Below are 18920 nucleotides of genomic sequence, written 5' to 3' on the forward strand. Positions count from 1 at the left end.
ATCACCCTCTGCCTTCTGCCACTAAGCCAGTTTTGTATCCAATGTGCCAAGGCACCCTGGATTCCATGGGCTCTTACCTTCTTGACCAGTCTCCTGTGCGGGACTTTATCGAAGGCCTTACTGAAATCCATGTATACCACATCCACTGCGTTACCCTCATCCACACACCTAGTCACCCCCTCAAAAAATTCAATCAAATTAGTCAGACATGATCTTCCCTTGACAAAGCCATGTTGACTATCCCTGATTAATCCTTGCCTCTCCAAGTGGAGACACATTTTGTCCCTCAGGATTTTTTCCAATAATTTTCCTACCACTGATGTTAGGCTCACTGGCCTGTAGTTCCCCGGTTTTTCCCTACTACCCTTCTTGAATAATGGTACTACATTAGCGGTTCTCCAGTCCTCTGGCACATCCCCTGTGGCCAGAGAGGTCCTGAATATATGTGTTAGAGCCCCCGCAATCTCCTCCTTTGCCTCACACAGCAGCCTGGGATACATTTCATCCGGGCCTGGGGATTTATCCATTTTTAGGCCAGCTAAAACCGCCAATACCTCCCCCCGCTCGATGTTAATATGTTCGAGCATATCACAGTCCCCCCGCCCTATTTCTATGTCTACATCGTCCTTCTCCATAGTGAAAACAGACGCAAAAAATTCATTCAGAACCCCTCCTACATCTTCCGGCTCCACACACAGATTGCCACTTTTGTCCCTAATGGGCCCTATTTTTTCCCTAGTTATCCTCTTACCCTTAATATACTTATAAAACATCTTCGGATTTTCCTTTATTTTGCTTGCCAGTGTTATTTCATGGCCCCTCCTTGATCTCCTAATTTCTTTTTTAAGTATCCCCCTGCACTTTTTGTACTCCTGTAGGGCTTCCTCCGTCTTTAGCCTTTTGTATCTACCAAAAGCCCTCCTTTTTTTCCTAATCCATTCCCGTATATCCCCTGACATCCAAGGTTCCCTGTGGTTTTTGGAACCACCTTTGACCTTTACGGGAACATGTTGCCATTGTATGTTCTCAATCTCCCTTCTGAAAGCCTCCCATTGCTCCGATGCGGATTTTCCTACAAGTAGCTGATCCCAGTCCATTTTGGCCAGATCCTGCCTTATCCTATTAAAATCGGCCTTCCCCCAATTTAGAACCTTTATTTCCGGCCCATCCCTGTCCTTTTCCATGGCCACCTTAAATCTTACCATATTATGGTCACTATCACCAAAGTGCTCACCTACTAGCACTTTTTCCACTTGGCCGGCCACATTCCCGAGAATTAGGTCCAGTACCGCCCCCTCTCTTGTAGGACTTTCTACATGCTGGCTCAAAAAGCTCTCCTGGATGCACTTTAAGAATTCTACACCCTCTGAGCCTTTCACACTCTGACTATCCCAGTTAATATTGGGGAAGTTGAAATCCCCCATTATTATTACCCTATTATTTGCACATTTCTCTGAGATTTGCCTACATATCTGTTCCTCTATCTCCCCCTGACTGTTTGGAGGCCTATAGTACACTCCCAGCAAAGTGCTTGCCCCCTTTTTGTTTTTAAGCTCCACCCATATGGCCTCATTAGAGGACCCTGCTAATATATCATCCCTCCTTACTGCAGTAATTGACTCCTTAATTAATATTGCGACACCCCCTCCTCTTATACCTCCCCCTCTGTCTCGCCTGAAGATTCTGTACCCCGGAATATTGAGCTGCCAGTCTTGCCCTTCCCTCAACCATGTCTCCGTGATAGCAACAATATCATACTCCCATGTGTTTATCAACACCTTCAGTTCATCCACCTTATTCGCAAGACTCCTTGCATTAAAATAGATGCCATCCAGCCTTGCCCTTATATATTTGCCCTGTCTACCAAGCTGACTTGTTTTTTTCTCTATAATTGGCAGCACATCCCCCCCTATTTCAGCTCCCCTCTGTATCCAATCCCCCTGCCAAGTTAGTTTAAACCCCCCCCAACAGTGCTAGCAAACCTCCCCGCAAGGATATTTGTCCCGCTCTGGTTCAGGTGCAACCCGTCCGACTTGTACAAGTCCCACCTTTCCCAGAAGCAGGCCCAGTGATCCAGGAAAGTAAAACCCTCCCCCCTACACCAACTCTTTAGCCACGCATTCATCTGCTTATGTTAATGTATTACAAGCCAAATGTATGTTGAATGTTTAAATGTCTTAATCTAAATGTACACTCTCGGGAGCCGCAAGCCTACATTTCGTTGTACTGCACTTGTGCACTAACAATGACAATAAAGTTGATTATTATTGTGATTATGATAAATGGAGTAAACCAGTGGGAGGAGCTGTTTTCGAGATGGAAGCTGGCACGAAAAGTCCACTAGTCAGGGTTGGGGATTGCTACCGATGTGGCGGGATGAGCCATTATGCAAAGGACTGCAGGTTTGCAAAGGCAAAGTGCCACAATTGTGGAAAAATAGGGCACTTAAAGAAAGTCTGTAAAAGGGCAGTGAGTGAGAGAAGCAGTGCTAAAGGGGGGAGGGAGAAGTACACAAAGCGAGTGTTGTGTATGTACCTTTAAGAGAATAACTGGTCTCAGACTGCAGTACCGGCAGTGACCACCCCTATATAAAAGGCGCTAGTAAGCCTCTGTAGTTGCAGTTTCCCGATTGACTCCTTTCAGTAAAGACTTGTTTTGCTCAACTCCTGCTGTCCGTGTCTCAATCATACACGGACATAATACTGGCAACGAGCAGATACGAACTTACCTACAGTCTGCACCACCTCCTGAGATCCATTCCTGCAGCGAAGTGAGCAGAGGTCGAGGCCAGAAGGAAGTAAGAAGCAGTAGAAATGGGCGTCGACCGTGGGCATCCGCCCCTGTGTTAGCGGAGTTGAAGATTGCTGGAGAAGCTGTCGAAAGCGGGGCCTGGTTCCTGTTGACGGTGCTTCAGCTAATCGGGCTGGTGGCAGGTAGTACACTGATCCTTCCTGGGCTGCGGCGGTCGCGAACTTGAGCGGGTGGCTTGCAACGGGGCCGAGCAGCGTTGTCGGGAAGAGGAGAGAGAGAGGGTGGAGCACACAGGGCGCGGCCGGTGCTACGAAGCCGGGCTGCGTATAGACCCGAGAAGAGGGAGGCAAGAGTCCCACAGGATTGTTCCACGACGGGAAAATAATAAAAAAAAAGAAATATTAAACGCGCAGGAAACCGCGAGGAGCTACAGGTTGCAATGGAAACCGCAGAAAGCAGCGCTAGCAACAGCGGGGAAGAAGGCAAAGCGCGGGAGGCGCCATCTTAATCAGCGGGGAAGAAAGCAAAGCGCGGGAGGCGCCATTTTGTTAAATCGGGGAAGAAGGCAAAGCGCGGGAGGCGCCATTTTAGATTTTCAAGATGCCGAAGACTGGCTGTATCACTGCCTTTGATAATACAATAGAGGACAGGACCATGTATGTGGAAAGAGTCGAGGTATATTGCGAGGCAAACGAAATAGCCGATGAGAAAAAGGCATCGGTATTGCTAAACTTAATGGGCGCTAGAACGTACGGCCTATTGCGGGACCTGATTACTCCAGCCAAACCGAAGGCGAAGTGTTTTAACGAAATTGTTGCTGTCCTACAGGAACACCTAAACCCTGCACCGCTGTTGATAGCAGAAAGATTTAAATTCCACAGGAGAACTCAGCATAAAGATGAGAGCAATGCTGAGTACCTTACGGAACTACGCAAGCTATCAAAGCACTGCCAGTTCGGAGCAGGACTGGCAGATACCCTACGGGACAAATTTGTCTGTGGACTCCTGAGTGAAGGAACACAGAAGAAGTTACTCTCAGAAAAAGAGCTGACGCTAGGTAAGGCTTTCAGCGTGGCAGTATCATATGAAGCAGCAGCCAGGGGAGCTGCGGAAATTCAACAAAAGCCACAGGAATACGGCACCCACAAAATGACACGGGGATTTGCAAAATGTTATCGCTGCGGCAGAACTAACCATGACCAGAAGGACTGCTGGTCCAAGGACAAAATATGCAGGCAATGCGGAAAGATGGGACACATTGCACGAGTTTGCAGGTCTGGGAAGAAGACCAGCGACAACAAAAAGGCTACTAAGGAACCGTACAAGAAAGTACAAAAGATGACGGACAGTAGTTCCGAAGACCAGATGAGCGATAGTGAATCTGGGAACAGGAGACTAAGCTGTCTCAAACTTCACAATGTAATCACAAAAGAGGATCACCGAACCATTTGGGTCACCCTCACGATAGCAGGGTCCCAAGTTAAAATGGAATTGGATACAGGATCAGCGCTAACCATCATGAATCGACGAGACTACGAGCGGCTATTCTCACACATACCCTTGAGAGAGACATCCATTGTCTTGGCGACGTATACGGGGCAAAAAGTATACCCCAGAGGAAAAATAAGGGCGCCTGTCGAATACAACGGCAAGAAAATACGGAAATTGTATCTCTACATACTGCAAAATGGTGGACCACCATTATTGGGATGTGAATGGATCAGGAAGATAAGCTTAGATTGGCACTCCATTCATGCAATGACGGTGGACGGTAAAAAAGATGAAGACGTCACTCCTGGACGATTGTCAACAATCTTAGCTAACGCCAAAGAGGTATTTCAACAAGAACTGGGCACGCTTAAAGGCGTAACCGCCTCAATAAAAATAGAAGAGAATGCAATTCCCAAGTTTTTCAAAGCAAGACCGGTACCATATGCAATTCGCCCAGCCGTCGAGGCAGAGCTGGAGAATCTGGAGAAGGCAGGCGTGTTGTCTAAGGTCGACTGGAGCGAGTGGGCAACACCCATCGTTCCTGTCATGAAGAAAATGTTAAGCAATAATTCTGAGCTGCCAAGGAAGGTTCGCATCTGTGGGGATTTCAAGGTGACAGTGAACCCAGTCCTTCACACAGTACAATATCCTCTTCCAAGGATAGAAGACATCTTCGCCTCACTGTCTGGAGGGAAGCGTTTTACATAAATTGACCTAGCACAAGCATATTTGCAGATGGAGCTTGAAGAATCCTTTAGGAAGGATCTCACGATAAAGACTCACAAATGTCTTTATCAGTATTATCGATTGGTATTCGGAGTAGCATCGGCTCCGGCGATATGGCAAAGAGCGATGGATCAAGTCCTGCAAGGGATTCCGGGGACTCAGTGTTACTTGGACAACATCCTTGTGACAGGTGAAGATGACACAACCTAGAACAGGTGCTCACTAGACTACGGGAACATGGGCTACGAGCCAACCGCCCCAAGTGCGAGTTTTTTAAGAAACAGATATCGTATTGTGGCCACGTGATTGATGAAGAGGGGTTACATAAGTCCCCTGACAAAATTGAAGCGGTTGTTAAGGCCCCAGCGCCTGAAAATGTGTCGCAACTGAGGTCATTCCTCGGATTGGTGAATTACTACCATAAGTTTTTCCCGAATTTGTCGACAATTCTGCACCCACTGAACGCCCTGCTACGAACGGGGGTAGCATGGAAATGGAGCAATGATTGTAAGCGTGCTTTTCAGAAGAGTAAGGACTTAACCACTTCAAGAGAAGTATTGGCTCGCTACAACCCAGCACTGCCGATCAGACTGGCGTGTGATGCGTCTCCCTACGGCATTGGGGCGGTACTGTCACATAAATTCCTTGATGGTGTAGAGAGGCCGATAGCTTTTGCGTCACGCTCGTTAACTTCTGCCGAGCGTAACTACGCCCAGATTGACAGAGAGGCCCTCAGCCTAGTGTGGGGGGTGAAGAAGTTCAATCACTACCTGCACGGTCAAAAATTTACTCTACTAACCGATCATCAACCTCTTGTCTCCATTTTCAACCCTCAGACGGGCGTACCGATAATGACAGCGCAACGGCTGCAGAGGTGGTCCCTTTTCCTAGGGGCACACCAATATGACATCGAGTACAAAGGAACTAAACAGCATGGGAATGCTGATGGATTGTCACGCCTACCGTTGCCGACGGTGGAAGAAGAAGACCTTGCAGTGGATCCAATGGAGTTATTCCACTCGACCATAGTCGAATGTCTCCCTGTGACGAATGCAAACATAGAAAAGGAAACACGGAATGACCCGACACTATCACGGGTCTATGATTTAATGGTGAAGGGATGGCCAGCACATGGCGAACCACTGCTGCCAGCATTCTCGCCGAGAAGAGAACAGCTGTCAGTGTGCAGAGGAACCTTGATGTGTGGATCCAGAGTAGTAATTCCACCTAAGTTGACGGATAGAGTGCTCAATGAGCTTCATGAGGGTCATCTGGGTGGGGTAAAAATGAAGAACTTAGCCAGAGCGTTTGTGTGGTGGCCAGGAACCGATAGAGAAATCGAAGAGATGACCAAGAGCTGTGCAGGATGCCAGAAGGTCCAAAACGCCCCACCACAAGCTCCTCTACATCCATGGGAGTGGCCCTCATCTCCATGGCAAAGGGTGCACATTGATTTTGCTGGTCCCTTCATGGACTCGATGTTTTTAATTGCGGTGGATGCACATTCAAAGTGGCCAGAGGTAATAAAAATGTCCTCAACCACCACGGAAAAAATTATCACAGTTTTACGAACCATATTCGCCAGGAATGGGCTGCCTGAAAAGATTTGCTCTGACAATGGACCACAGTTTGTGTCTGAAGAGTTCCGGAGGTTCTTAAAGAACAATGGTGTTAAGCATTACACATCTGCCCCATATCATCCAGCCACTAATGGATTGGTCGAGAGGTTTGTTCAAACATTCAAGTCCAAAGATGTGCGAGTTAGGTTGATTGGCTATGACAAATTGACCCTTAGTGTTAGGGGGATTAAATAAGTGGGGTTACGGGGATAGGGTGGGATATGTGTTGGTGTAGGGGTTACGGGGATCGGGTGGGATATGTGTCGGTGCAGGCTCGATGGGCCGAAATGGCCTCTATCTGCACTGTGGGGTTTCTGTGATTCTGTGATTGTGAAGGCTATCAAGGCAATGTGTAATGAAGATATACCCCTACAACACAAGGTGGACAACTTCTTGTTTGCCTACCGGAATGCGACACATGCGGTTACCAACCAAACTCCAGCCATGATGTTCTTCAATCGAAGACTACGATGCCGCTTGGATTTGGTTAAGCCAAATGTCCGAAGAGATGTGGAGAACAGGCAGTTTCAGAATATGAATGAAAGGCCGACCAGGAGTTTTAAGATAGGTCAACCAGTTTTGGCCCGGGACTACCGCACTGAGAAATGGCAGCCAGGAACGATTTGTACACGGCAAGGACCTCTCATGCATACCGTGGACGTTGGAGAGAGCATTGTAAGACGCCATGCTGACCAGATTCTAGAGTCACTGGAAAACGTCAACTCCACACCACGATCTGATACACCTGGCAATGAAATCGACGTACCAATTGCAGCTATCGCAGAATCGGTGCTATTGGAAGCAGATGAACCAAACAACGACATTGATCCCGACTCAACCTTGCCAGAAGAACCTGATACCCCAAAGAGGCGTTATCCAGACAGAATCAGGAAGCCTCCTCAAAGACTGAACTTATAATTGCTTAAACTTTACCAATGTATCTAGCAACCGTAATTGCGATTGTAATTAGTTATCATTTAGTTGTTAAATGAATGTTATGTACTGTTTATCTAAAAGGGGAGGAATTGTTGTGTATGTACCTTTAAGAGAATAATTGGTCTCAGACTGCAGTACCGGCAGTGACCACCCCTGTATAAAAGGCGCTAGTAAGCCTCTGTAGTTGCAGCTTCCCGATTGACTCCTTTCAGTAAAGACTTGTTTTGTTCAACTCCTGCTGTCCGTGTCTCAATCATACACGGACATAATAGCGGGCAAATTACATACAAGAGGTGGAAGAGTCTAGTGAATCTAGTGAGGAGGTTTTCACTATATACAGTATAGACACTTCAAGGCTGAACGTACCTCCTCTCACTCAGTATTTGATAGTGAACGGAGGTCAAGTAAAGTTTGAGATTGACACCGGATGTAGTGTAACCATAATGTCGCAGACTGAGTACGCCAAGCTATGGGGGGAAGCAAAAGTACCAGAGCTAGGTACATGCCCCATTAGTCTCAAAACCTACACAGGACAGAAGGTGGACATTTTGGGGGTGGCCAAAGTACAAGTGGAACACAAAGGAGTCACCAAAGAGCTTACGGTGGTAGTGGTAGCAGGGTCAGGGCCAAACCTGCTAGGGCGAGGGTGGATCAGTGAGTTGAGTGTGGACTGGCAGGCAATGAATAAAATGGAGGACAGTACAGAGGCACTGCAAGAAGTGCTGATGAAGCATGAGTTAGTGTTCAAGGACGAACTGGGCACCTTAAGGGGAGCCACAGCCAAGATTCATGTAGCCAGTGATGCCACGCCTCATTTCTTTAAACCAAGGACGGTATCTTTTGCAATGAAAACCAAGGTTGAGGCGGAACTAGATCGCCTGCTAAAGGACAAAGTAATAGAACCAGTGAAATTTTCAGACTGGGCGGCACCAATAGTCCCGGTATTGAAGCCCGACGGTAAAGTAAGGGTGTGTGGTGACTATAAGTTAACAGTGAACAGAGTATCATCACTGGAACAGTACCCCATTCCAAGAATGGAGGACATGTTAACATCGCTCGCTGGGGGAGAACGATTCAGCAAACTGGACATGAGTCATGCGTATCAGCAGATATTGCTAGATGAAGAATCAAAAAAGTTTGTCACGGTGAACACGCACAAGGGGCTGTTCACGTATGCCAGGTTACCATTTGGTGTCAGTTCTAGCCCAGCAATATTCCAACGGACTATGGAGGGCATTCTGCAGGGCATTCCAAAAGGTGGCCGTGTACTTAGATGATATTCTGCTAACAGGAAGTGACGATCAGGATCACTTAAAAACACTGGACAAAGTGCTACAGCGGCTGGAAGAGGCGGGGCTACGCCTGAAATGGAGTAAGTGTAGTTTCATGGAGAAGGAAGTTACATTCCTGGGACATCGGGTGGATGCCACAGGCCTCCATCCATTACCAGGGAAAGTGCGGGCAGTGCAGGATGCACCTGCACCCACCTCAGTGACTGAACTGAAAGCCTATCTAGGGCTCCTGAATTATTATAACCGGTTTCTTCCAAACTTATCGATGCTGCTGGCACCCCTGCCCAAACTGTTGAGAAAGGAGGAGCCATGGCGTTGGGGGCCAGAGCAAGCGAAAGCGTTTCAGCAGTCAAAGGAGCTACTTCAGTCCAGCAGGGTGTTAGTGCATTACGACGAGAAGAAGGAGCCGATAATGTCCTGCGACGCACCACCCTATGGAGTGGGGGCAGTGTTGGCCCACCGCATGCCAGATGGAGCGGAAAGGCCCATCGGGTTTGTTTCATGCACGCTTACAGCTGCGGAAAAGAACTATTCACAGCTTGATAAAGAGGGGTTAGCCATTATATTTGGAGTAAAGAAATTTCATAAGTACATATATGGGAGGAAGTTTGTAATCAGTACTGACAACAAGCCTCTTATTAGCTTACTGAAAGAGATGAAAGCGGTGCCTCAAATGGCATCACAGAGAATAATGAGATGGGCAGTAATGCTAAGAGCCTATGAGTATGTGATCAAGTACAGAACCGGCAAGGAAAACGGGAACGCTGATGCTCTCAGCCACCCGCCCCTCTCAAAATCTCCTTGCAGTACTTCCCCTGAGGAGCATGTCCTGATGCTGGATCAGGAGATCAGTCCCCTGATGACTTCAGCGCAAATCCAGGGCTGGACAGCCAAGGACCCCATTCTGTCAAGGGTCCATGAGTATGTGTTGAAAGGCTGGCCAGATCACCGTGAGGGACTGGAGTTCGCGCCGTACAGACAGAGACAGCACGAGCTCAGTGTCCAAGATGGATGTGTGCTATGGGGAGCGCGCATCATAGTCCCAGAGCGGGGATGCTCTACTTTGATGGAACAGTTGCATCAATCGCACCCAGGAATGACTAGAATGAAAGGACTGGCTAGGAGCTACCTGTCGTGGCCTAACTTGGATGCTGAAATTGAGTCAAAGGTAAAGTCATGCACTATATGTCAGGAACAGAGGAAAGCACCTGCCGGGGCACCACTCCATCCCTGGGAGTGGCCCAGCAAACCCTGGAGGAGAATTCACATGGACTATGCGGGACCTATTATGGGCAAAATGTTTCTGGTGCTGGTAGACGCTCACTCAAAGTGGATCGACGTTTATCCAGTGAGCTCTGCAACGACTGATGCCACACTGAATTGTCTCAGGAACAGCTTCAGCACGCATGGTATTCCAGAAATGATTGTATCCGACAATGCACAGTGTTTTGTTAGTGAAGGGAGCAAAGAATTCATGGTAAGGAATGGAATCACACATGTCACCTCGGCTCCATATCACCCAGCCTCAAATGGGTTAGCCGAGCGAGCCGTGCAGACTTTTAAGGAGCTCATGAGGAAGAGCTCAGGTGACACCCTGGAGACCAAGCTCAATAGAGCCTTGTTTAGTTATCGTATAACACCCCAAGCTACCACGGGGCTTTCTCCGGCTGAGTTGATGATGGGGAGAAAGTTGCGGTGCACGTTAGACCTGATACACCCAGATCTCAAAAGCAAGGTTGAGACAAAACAAACAAACCAAAAAGCGTACCATGACAAGCATACTAAAGCTCGCCATTTCACCATAGAGGACTCTGTGTACACCCGGAACTTCGGTTATGGACCTAAATGGATACCAGGACTAATCCAGGACATTACAGGACCTGTGTCGTACTCCGTGTTACTAGGGGATGGTCGAGGGGTTCGTCGGCGTGTGGATCAGCTTTTCAGCCGGCAGCAGGGGGAACTGCCTCAGATGGAACAAAGCGCAGTAGAGGAGGCTGTTCCAGGACCCAGCATGGCTTATAAGGTGCCAGTGGACACTGGTACTGCCAGGCCACAGCGGGACAGAGTAAAACCAACATCAGAGACTACTCCAATCTCAAGTGTGAGTGAATCTGAGAATCCACCACAAGTGGAATTAAGACGTTCACAAAGGATTCGCAAGCAACCAGAAAGACTTATACAAACCTGTTAAATTAGTCAGGGGTTAACCATGGTTAGAGCATACTGGTTAATTAAAACGTAGTACCTAGTAAGAGTTATTGTTTAATAATTGCATACGGCAATCTTAAGGGGGGAGGAGTGTAGTAACCTGGGAGGTTATGAGTAACCTGATCCACCAGGTGGTGCTGTGGCAATTGGTCTCCTGAGTTAAGTCTGGTCTGTACTGGTTGTACTCTTTGTTTTTTCTGCCTCATGGCAGAAGCTTTTATGTGCAAGTGTTGATTAAACCATGTTACGGAGTTAACCGGTGTCGGTCTCCATCTATGGCCACCTCAAGATACCACAAATGTGATCATGGCTGATCATCCAAATTCAGTACCCTGTCCCTGCTTTCTCCCCATACCCCTTGATCCCTTTGGCCTTAAGAAATATATCCAACTCCTTCTTGAATATATTTAATGAATTGGCCTCTACTGCCTTCTGTGGTAGAAAATTCCACAGGCTGACCACTCTCTGGGTGAAGAAATTCCTCCTAATTTCTGTCCTAAATGGCTTACCCCTTATCCTTAGACTGTGACCCCCTGGTTCTGGACTCCCCGACCATCGGGAACATCCTTCCTGCATCTAGTCTGTCCAGTCCTGTCAGAATTTTATAAGTTTCAATGAGATCCCCTCATTCTTCTAAACTCCAGCGAGTACAAGCTCAATCGACCCAATCTCTCCTCATACGTCATTCCTGCCATCCCAGGTATCAGCCTGGTGAATCTTTGCTGAACTCCTTCCATGGCAAGAACATCCTTCCTCAGATAAGGTGACCAAAACTGCACACAATACTCAAGGTGTGGTCTCACCAAGGCCCTGTACAACTGCAGCAAGACATTCTTGTTCCTGTACTCAAACCCTCTCGCTACGAAGGCCAACATACCATTTGCCTTCTTAACCGCCTGCTGCACCTGCATGCTTACCTTCAGCGACTGGTGCACAAGGACACCCAGGTCTCGTTGCACTTCCCCTTCTCCCAATCTATTGCCATTCAGATAATAATCTGCCTTCCTGTTTTTGCCACCAAAGTGGATAACCTCACATTTAACCACGTTATATTGCATCTGCCATGCTTTTGCCCAATCACCCAACCTGTCCAAATCATCCTGGAGTTTCTCGGCATCCTCCTCACAGCACACACACCCACACAGCTTTGTGTCATCTGCAAACTTGGAGATATTACATCTAGTTCCCTCGTCTAGATCATTAATATATATTGTGAATAGCTGGGGTCCTAGGACCGATCCCTGCGGTACCCCACTAGTCACTGCCTTCCACTCGGAAAAAGACCCGTTTATTCCAACTCTTTGCTTCCTGTCTGCCAACCAGTTCTCTATCCAAGTCAATACCTTGCCCCCAATCCCATGTGCCTTAACTTTACACGCTAATCTCTTATGCGGGACCTTATCGAAAGCCTTCTGAAAGTCCAAATACACCACATCCACTGGTTCTCCCTTATCTATTTTACCAGTTACATCCTCAAAATATTCCAGTAGATTAAGTTATGGGTAATGAAATTAAATATCTACCTGTAACACAAAGCACTACAAGTAGTGTCAGCAAAAAGCAACAACTCCTTTCCCCTCTTCTCCAAATCCCCACTCTTTCCAAATTCCCAAACAAAGCCCCTTGTTCAGGTCCAGTCTGTTTAATCCCGCTCTGTTTCTAACGGAGATCAGGCCAGGGAAAGCGAATGATGCGTCGTTTGAAGACATTGTCGAGAAACTCGAGGACCATTTCGACCCAAAGCCATTGGAAATAGCAGAGAGCTATAAATGCAAATGAGATGAAGCAGCTGTTTGGGGGGTGTTGGTTTAGGGAGGAACGTTGGCCAGGACTGTGGGAGAATTTCCTGCTGCTCAGAACGCCTGGCAGCACAGGCCTGCCTCAGCATTGCACTGAACTATCAGCACATTATCAGCTCAAGCCTTGCAGTGGGGCTTGAACCTGCAGTCGATTGATTCACAGAGGAGAATGCTAGCACTGAGCCAAGCTAACATTGTGCCTTTAGGAGCTGGGCTTGTGGATGGGGAGTTCAGGGCTGGGCCTTCTTCCCGAGCAGGTGAGAACAGCAGGTTTGAAGCTGGGAGAAAACTAGCTGAGGAAAGGGAGAGTTTGCCGACATTGGCAAGCATTAGATGAAGGAAGCGTAGCTGAATGGTCAGGTGCTGGAGAGATCGTGGGAGCGGGTGGTGGGTGATGGACAAGAACAGTCTGACAGCTGAGGGAGGCTGCAGAGCATTGCATGTTGGGGGCTGGAGAGGGGTTCTGGGAGAGGTCGGGGGTGTAGAGATTTGAGAGGAGACAGATGCTCATTCCCTAAGCCGGGGTTCCACGATTCTTTGTCGGCCCCCCATATATGTACCATAATAAAGCCTTGAGGGAGGGGGGGGCACATATCTGATGTAAGAAAACTACTAGGCACTTGGTCTAAGCGTTAAACAAAGCTTTAATCAGCTGTTTTACAACATGGAGGTCTAGTTGTGTCCTTCACTAGTTCCTGTTAAGAATGTCCTGCGCAGGTTGGGCCCGTGCCCGAGTATTTATACTCTCCCTGGACAGCGCCACCCGCAGGCCGCTCAGTATTATTTCATAAGACTTTCTTTCATGAATGACTGATTCATGTCAGTATTCATTTACAGATATCTCAACAAACTGATCTGGGGGCTGTGATTTAGGATTTACCCACCAATGAGGAAACAGCGCTGAGAACAGCCCTTCCCAAACCTCCAGGCCCACAAAACCAAGGAAGTGTGAACAGACTGCCAGGAGGAGATTCCCAAGTTGCTAATCAGCCTTTTCCCGAGTTCCCCACCATCGTAGCTGCCAGAGTCCAGCCACTTTGGTTCACTCCACAGGGAATTAAAACGTGGTTGAGTGCACTGGACACAGCAAATTCTAACCTTTTAGCTCTAGTGTTGATCTGTGCACCAGAACGAGTCGCTCCCGTAACCAAGGTGACACTGGCAGCAACCTGACAAGATTGCCCAGGTAAGTCCTGTCCACAACAAACAGAATAAATCTAATCCGGCCAATTACCAACCTATCAGTCTCCTCTCAACCATCAGTAAAATGAAGCAAGATGTCATCAATTGTGCCATCAAACGACACCGAGTCACCAATAAATACTCACCAATGCTCAATTCGGGGTCTGCCAGAACTGCCCAGCTCCAGACCTGATCACAGCCTCGATCCAGACATGGATACAAGAGCTGAATGGTGGAGGAGAGATGAGGGTAACTGTCCTACTGCCCCACTGACCCTGGGGTGCTCTCCCAGCTTGCTGCCGATGGATAGTGAGGGATGTGCTGGGCCAACTTGTCATGGATTTAAACTCATGACCTCTGGGCGGCCAGCCCACTACCATAATCATCTGGTTCGGCATCAGCTGGAGTATTGGGTTCAATTCTGGGCACCGCACTTTGGGTCGGCTGTGAAGGCCTTGGAGAGGGTGCGGAGGAGATTGATGAGAATGAGTACAGGGATGAGAGGAATTATGTGGAGAGACTGGAGAAGCTGGGATTGTTCTCCTTGGAGCAGAGAAGGTTAAGGGGAGATTTGATAGAGGTGTTCAAAATCATGAAGGGTTTTGATGGAGTAAATAAGGAGAAACTGTTTCCAGTGGCAGGAGGGTCAGTAACCAGAGGACACAGATTGAAGATAACTGGTCAAAGGACCAGAGGGGAGATGAGGAGAGTGTTTCTCCGCAGCGAGTTGTTGTGATCTGGAATGTGCTGCCTGAAAGGGTGGTGGAAGCAGATTCAATAGGAACTTTCAAAAGGGAATTGGAAAAATACTTGAAATTGAAATATATGCAGGGCTACGGGGAAAGAGCGGGGGAGTGGGATTAATTGGAGAGCTCTTTCAAAGAGCTGTGACAGGCGTCCTGGAGTCATAGAAAGTTACAGCACGGAAGGAGGCCATTTGGCCCATCGTGTCCTCGCCGGCCAACAAAGAGCTATCCAGCCTAATCCCACCTCCCAGCTCTTGGTCCGTAGCCCTGTAGGTTACAGCATCCCAGGTGCACATCCAAGTACTTTTTAAATGTGGTTAGGGTTCCTGCCTCTACCACCCTTTCAGGCAGTGAGTTCCAGACCCCCACAACCCTCTGGGTGAAGAAATTTCCCCTCAAATCCCCTCTAAACCTTCCCCCAATTACTTTAAATCTGTGCCCCCTGGTTTTTGACCCCTCTGCTAAGGGAAATAGGTCCTTTCTATCCACTTTATCCAGGCCCCTCATAATTTTATACACCTCAATAAGGTCTCCCCTCAGCCTCCTCTGTTCCAAGGAAAACAGACCCAGCCTATCCAGTCTTTCCTCATAGCTAAGATTCTCTACTCCCAGCAATATCCTTGTAAATCTCCTCTGTACCCTCTCTAGTGCAATCACATCTTTCCTGTAATGTGGTGACCAGAACTGCACGCAGTACTCTAGCTGAGGCCTAACTAGTGTTTTATACAGTTGTGTAGTGTATGTACTGATGTGCCTCAATTATTCCGAGACTCGAAGTTAGCAGAACAAAAGTAAGGCTTTTATTAACTCAGAACATAACACGTAAAATAGAGAGATGTCTACCTTCAGGAGGCTGAACCCGACTGAAGTTAGATTACAAAGGAGCCAGGTATGGGCGGAGCCCTGCACACAACCAGTTCCAGCGCATTCCAATACATAATACATGAGGACTGGGGGAAGGGAAAAGACACAGAAAGCAGGCAGTTACAAGACACAGAAAACAGGCAGTGATGAATGGAATATATTTCATCACATTCACCCCTTCTATAGATTTAGTCTGTTCGGGGGTTTGATAGTCCTCTGTGACTGACGTGGCTGTTGTGGTGCCGCGGGTGTCGGCTGGGTGTCCCCGGTAGCCTCCTGGGTCTCTGCCGGGGGTGCCGCCGGGGTTGTTGAAGGGGTAGTTGGTGGGGGTGCCGTTGGTCGATGTTCTTCCGGGGGTGATGAAAGAATAGTGGGTGGGTAAGGGTTGCTATGATCGTCGTCGCTGCTATTGCCGTGGTTGTTGTCGATGCCGGCTGGGGCGACGTCTTTTATGGACACGGTGTCCTCCCTTCCGTCGGCGTGCCGGACATATGCGTATTGGGGGTTGGCGTGGAGTAGGTGTACTGGCTCCACGAGAGGGTCCGTCTTGTGGCCCCTCACATGCCTTCGCACGAGTACCGGACCTGGGGTGGAGAGCCATGATGGCATGGATATGCCTGAGGTGGATTTCCGAGGAAAGACAAACATTCGTTCATGAGGCGTGGCATTAGTGGCCGTACACAGTAGCGACCGTATCGAATGGAGCACATCCGAGAGGACTTCCTGCCAGCGGGAGATAGGGAGGCCCTTGGTCCTTAGAGCTAGAGTGACTGCTTTCCACACTGTCCCGTTCTCTCGCTCCACCTGGCCGTTACCCCGGGGGTTGTAGCTGGTGGTACGGCTCGTGGCGATCCCCTTGGACAGCATGTACTGGCGTAGCTCTTCACTCATGAAGGACGCCCCCCTATCCGTGTGGATATAGCTCGGCATACCGAACAGGCAGAACAGGCTGTTGAGGCATTTAATGACCGTGGCGCTGGTCATGTCTGGGCAGGGGATGGCGAATGGGAAACGGGAGTATTCGTCCACAATGTTCAGGAAGTAAACATTGCGGTCGACGGACGGGAGGGGGCCCTTGAAATCTAAGCTGAGCCGCTCGAAGGGCCGTGTAGCTTTGATTAAGTGGGCTCTATCTGGGCGGTAGAACCGAGGCTTGCACTCAGCGCAAGTGCGGCAGTTCCTGGTCAGAGACCGAACTTCCTCAATCGAGTAGGGTAAGTTACGGGACTTTATGAAGTGGAACAGCCGCGTGACCCCTGGGTGGCAGAGGTCGTTGTGGAGGGTCTGTAGCCGATCCTCGGTGGCGCTGGCACACATCCCTCGTGAGAGGGCGTCAGGGGATTCGTTAAGGGCCCCTGGCCGGTAAATGATGTTGTACTCGAAAGTGGAGAGCTCGATCCGCCACCTAAGAATCTTATCATTTTTAATCTTCCCCCTCTGTTTATTGTTGAACATAAACGCTACCGATCGCTGGTCGGTAAGTAGGGTGAAGCGTTTGCTGGCTAGGTAGTGGCGCCAGTGGCGCACTGCCTCCACGATGGCTTGGGCCTCCTTTTCCACGGAGGAGTGTCTGATCTCGGGGCCTTGGAGGGTCCTCGAGAAGAAAGCTACGGGCCGCCCCGCCTGGTTGAGGGTGGCCGCCAAGGCGAAGTCGGACGCATCACTTTCCACTTGAAATGGAGTGTTCTCGTCCACTGCCTGTAGCGTGGCCCGCTCAATATCCTGCTTAATGCTTTTGAAGGCGGCGTGGGCCTCAGCAGAGAGCGGAAAAGAGGATGCTTTCAAGAGGGGGCGGGCTTTGTCGGAGTAGTTGGGGACCCATTGGGAATAGTAAGAAAATAACCCCAGGCACCTTTTCAGGGCTTTGGGAGTGTTGGGCAGGGGCAGCTCCCGTAGGGGGCGCAATCGGTCGGGGTCTGGTCCGATTTCCCCATTCTCCACCACGCTGCCCAGTATGCAGAGGCGCGTGGTGTTGAAAACGCACTTGTCCTCGTTATAGGTGAGGTTGAGTTTTTGTGCGGTTTTCAGGAACCTCTCGAGGTTCGAGTCGTGATCCTGCTGGTTGTGACCGCAGATGGTGACGTTGTCGAGGTAGGGGAAGGTTGCCTGCAAGTGGTGGTCATCGACCATGCGATCCATTTCCCTCTGAAAGACCGAGACCCCGTTCGTCACCCCAAAGGGGACTCTGAGGAATTGGTAGAGGCGTCCGTTCGCCTCGAAGGCGGTGTACGGGCGGTCCTCTGGTCTGATAGGGAGCTGGTGGTACGCTGACTTGAGGTTGATGGTGGAGAACACCCGGTATTGGGCGATTTGGTTCACCATTTCTGATATGCGGGGTAGCGGGTAGGCGTCTAGTAGGGTGTACCTGTTGATCGTTTGACTATAGTCGATCACCATCCGTTTCTTCTCGCTACCCCTTACCACTACCACTTGGGCGCGCCACGGGCTGTTGCTGTGTTCAATAATGCGCTCTTTCAGGAGCCTGTCTACCTCGGTCGCGATAAACCGCCTGTCCTCCCAGCTGTACCTCCTGCTTTTGGTCGCTATTGGCCGGCAGTTAGGGGTAAGGTTCGCGAATAGCGAAGGCGGCTTTACCTTCAGGGTAGCCAGACCGCACACTGTGAGGGGCGGCTGGGACCCACCGTACTTGAGCGTGATGCTTTGGTGGTTGCACTGGAAATCCAAACCCAAGATCACGCTCGCACATAGATTCTTCATGATTAATACTTTAAAATTATCATACACAGTTCCGTTAACGCACAATTGTACCGTGCAGTAACCCAGAATGGTCGATGTCTGGGTTTTATCGGCCATAGAGATGGTACCCGGAGCAGGGACCACCTTTAGGGAGAGTTGTTGTGCCAGTTCAGGGTGGATAAAACTCTCCGTGCTTCCACTGTCAATTAAGCATTTAACCCGGCACCCATTTACCTCGATGTCCACCATTGATTTGGATAGCGGATGCGGCCTGGTCTGGTCCACTGTGACCGATGCCACTGTAGGGCCCTGATCGAGACAAGATGGCGTCCACGCTGTCTGCTCATAAGATGGCGGACCCCACGAGGTCGGGCAAGATGGCGTCCAAGATGGCCGCTCCCACGGCGCACACGCGGCGGTGGCGGGTTTTCCGGCGGTTGGTTTTCCGGCGGGGTTCCCTCTGCACACCTTCCCGAAGTGCCCCTTCTTACCGCACTTAAAGCACGTGGTGCCTTTCGCCGGGCACAGGTTTCTGGTGTGCTTTGGCTGCCCGCAGAAGTAGCAGTTGGGTCCTTGACGCGTCGCGGCTGTCGTAGGGCTTCTGGG

Source organism: Somniosus microcephalus, unplaced genomic scaffold (genome assembly GCF_052327205.1).
Source record: "Somniosus microcephalus isolate GS21.2 unplaced genomic scaffold, FLI_Smic_1.0 scaffold14, whole genome shotgun sequence".
In the NCBI taxonomy this organism is placed as follows: domain Eukaryota; kingdom Metazoa; phylum Chordata; class Chondrichthyes; order Squaliformes; family Somniosidae; genus Somniosus; species Somniosus microcephalus.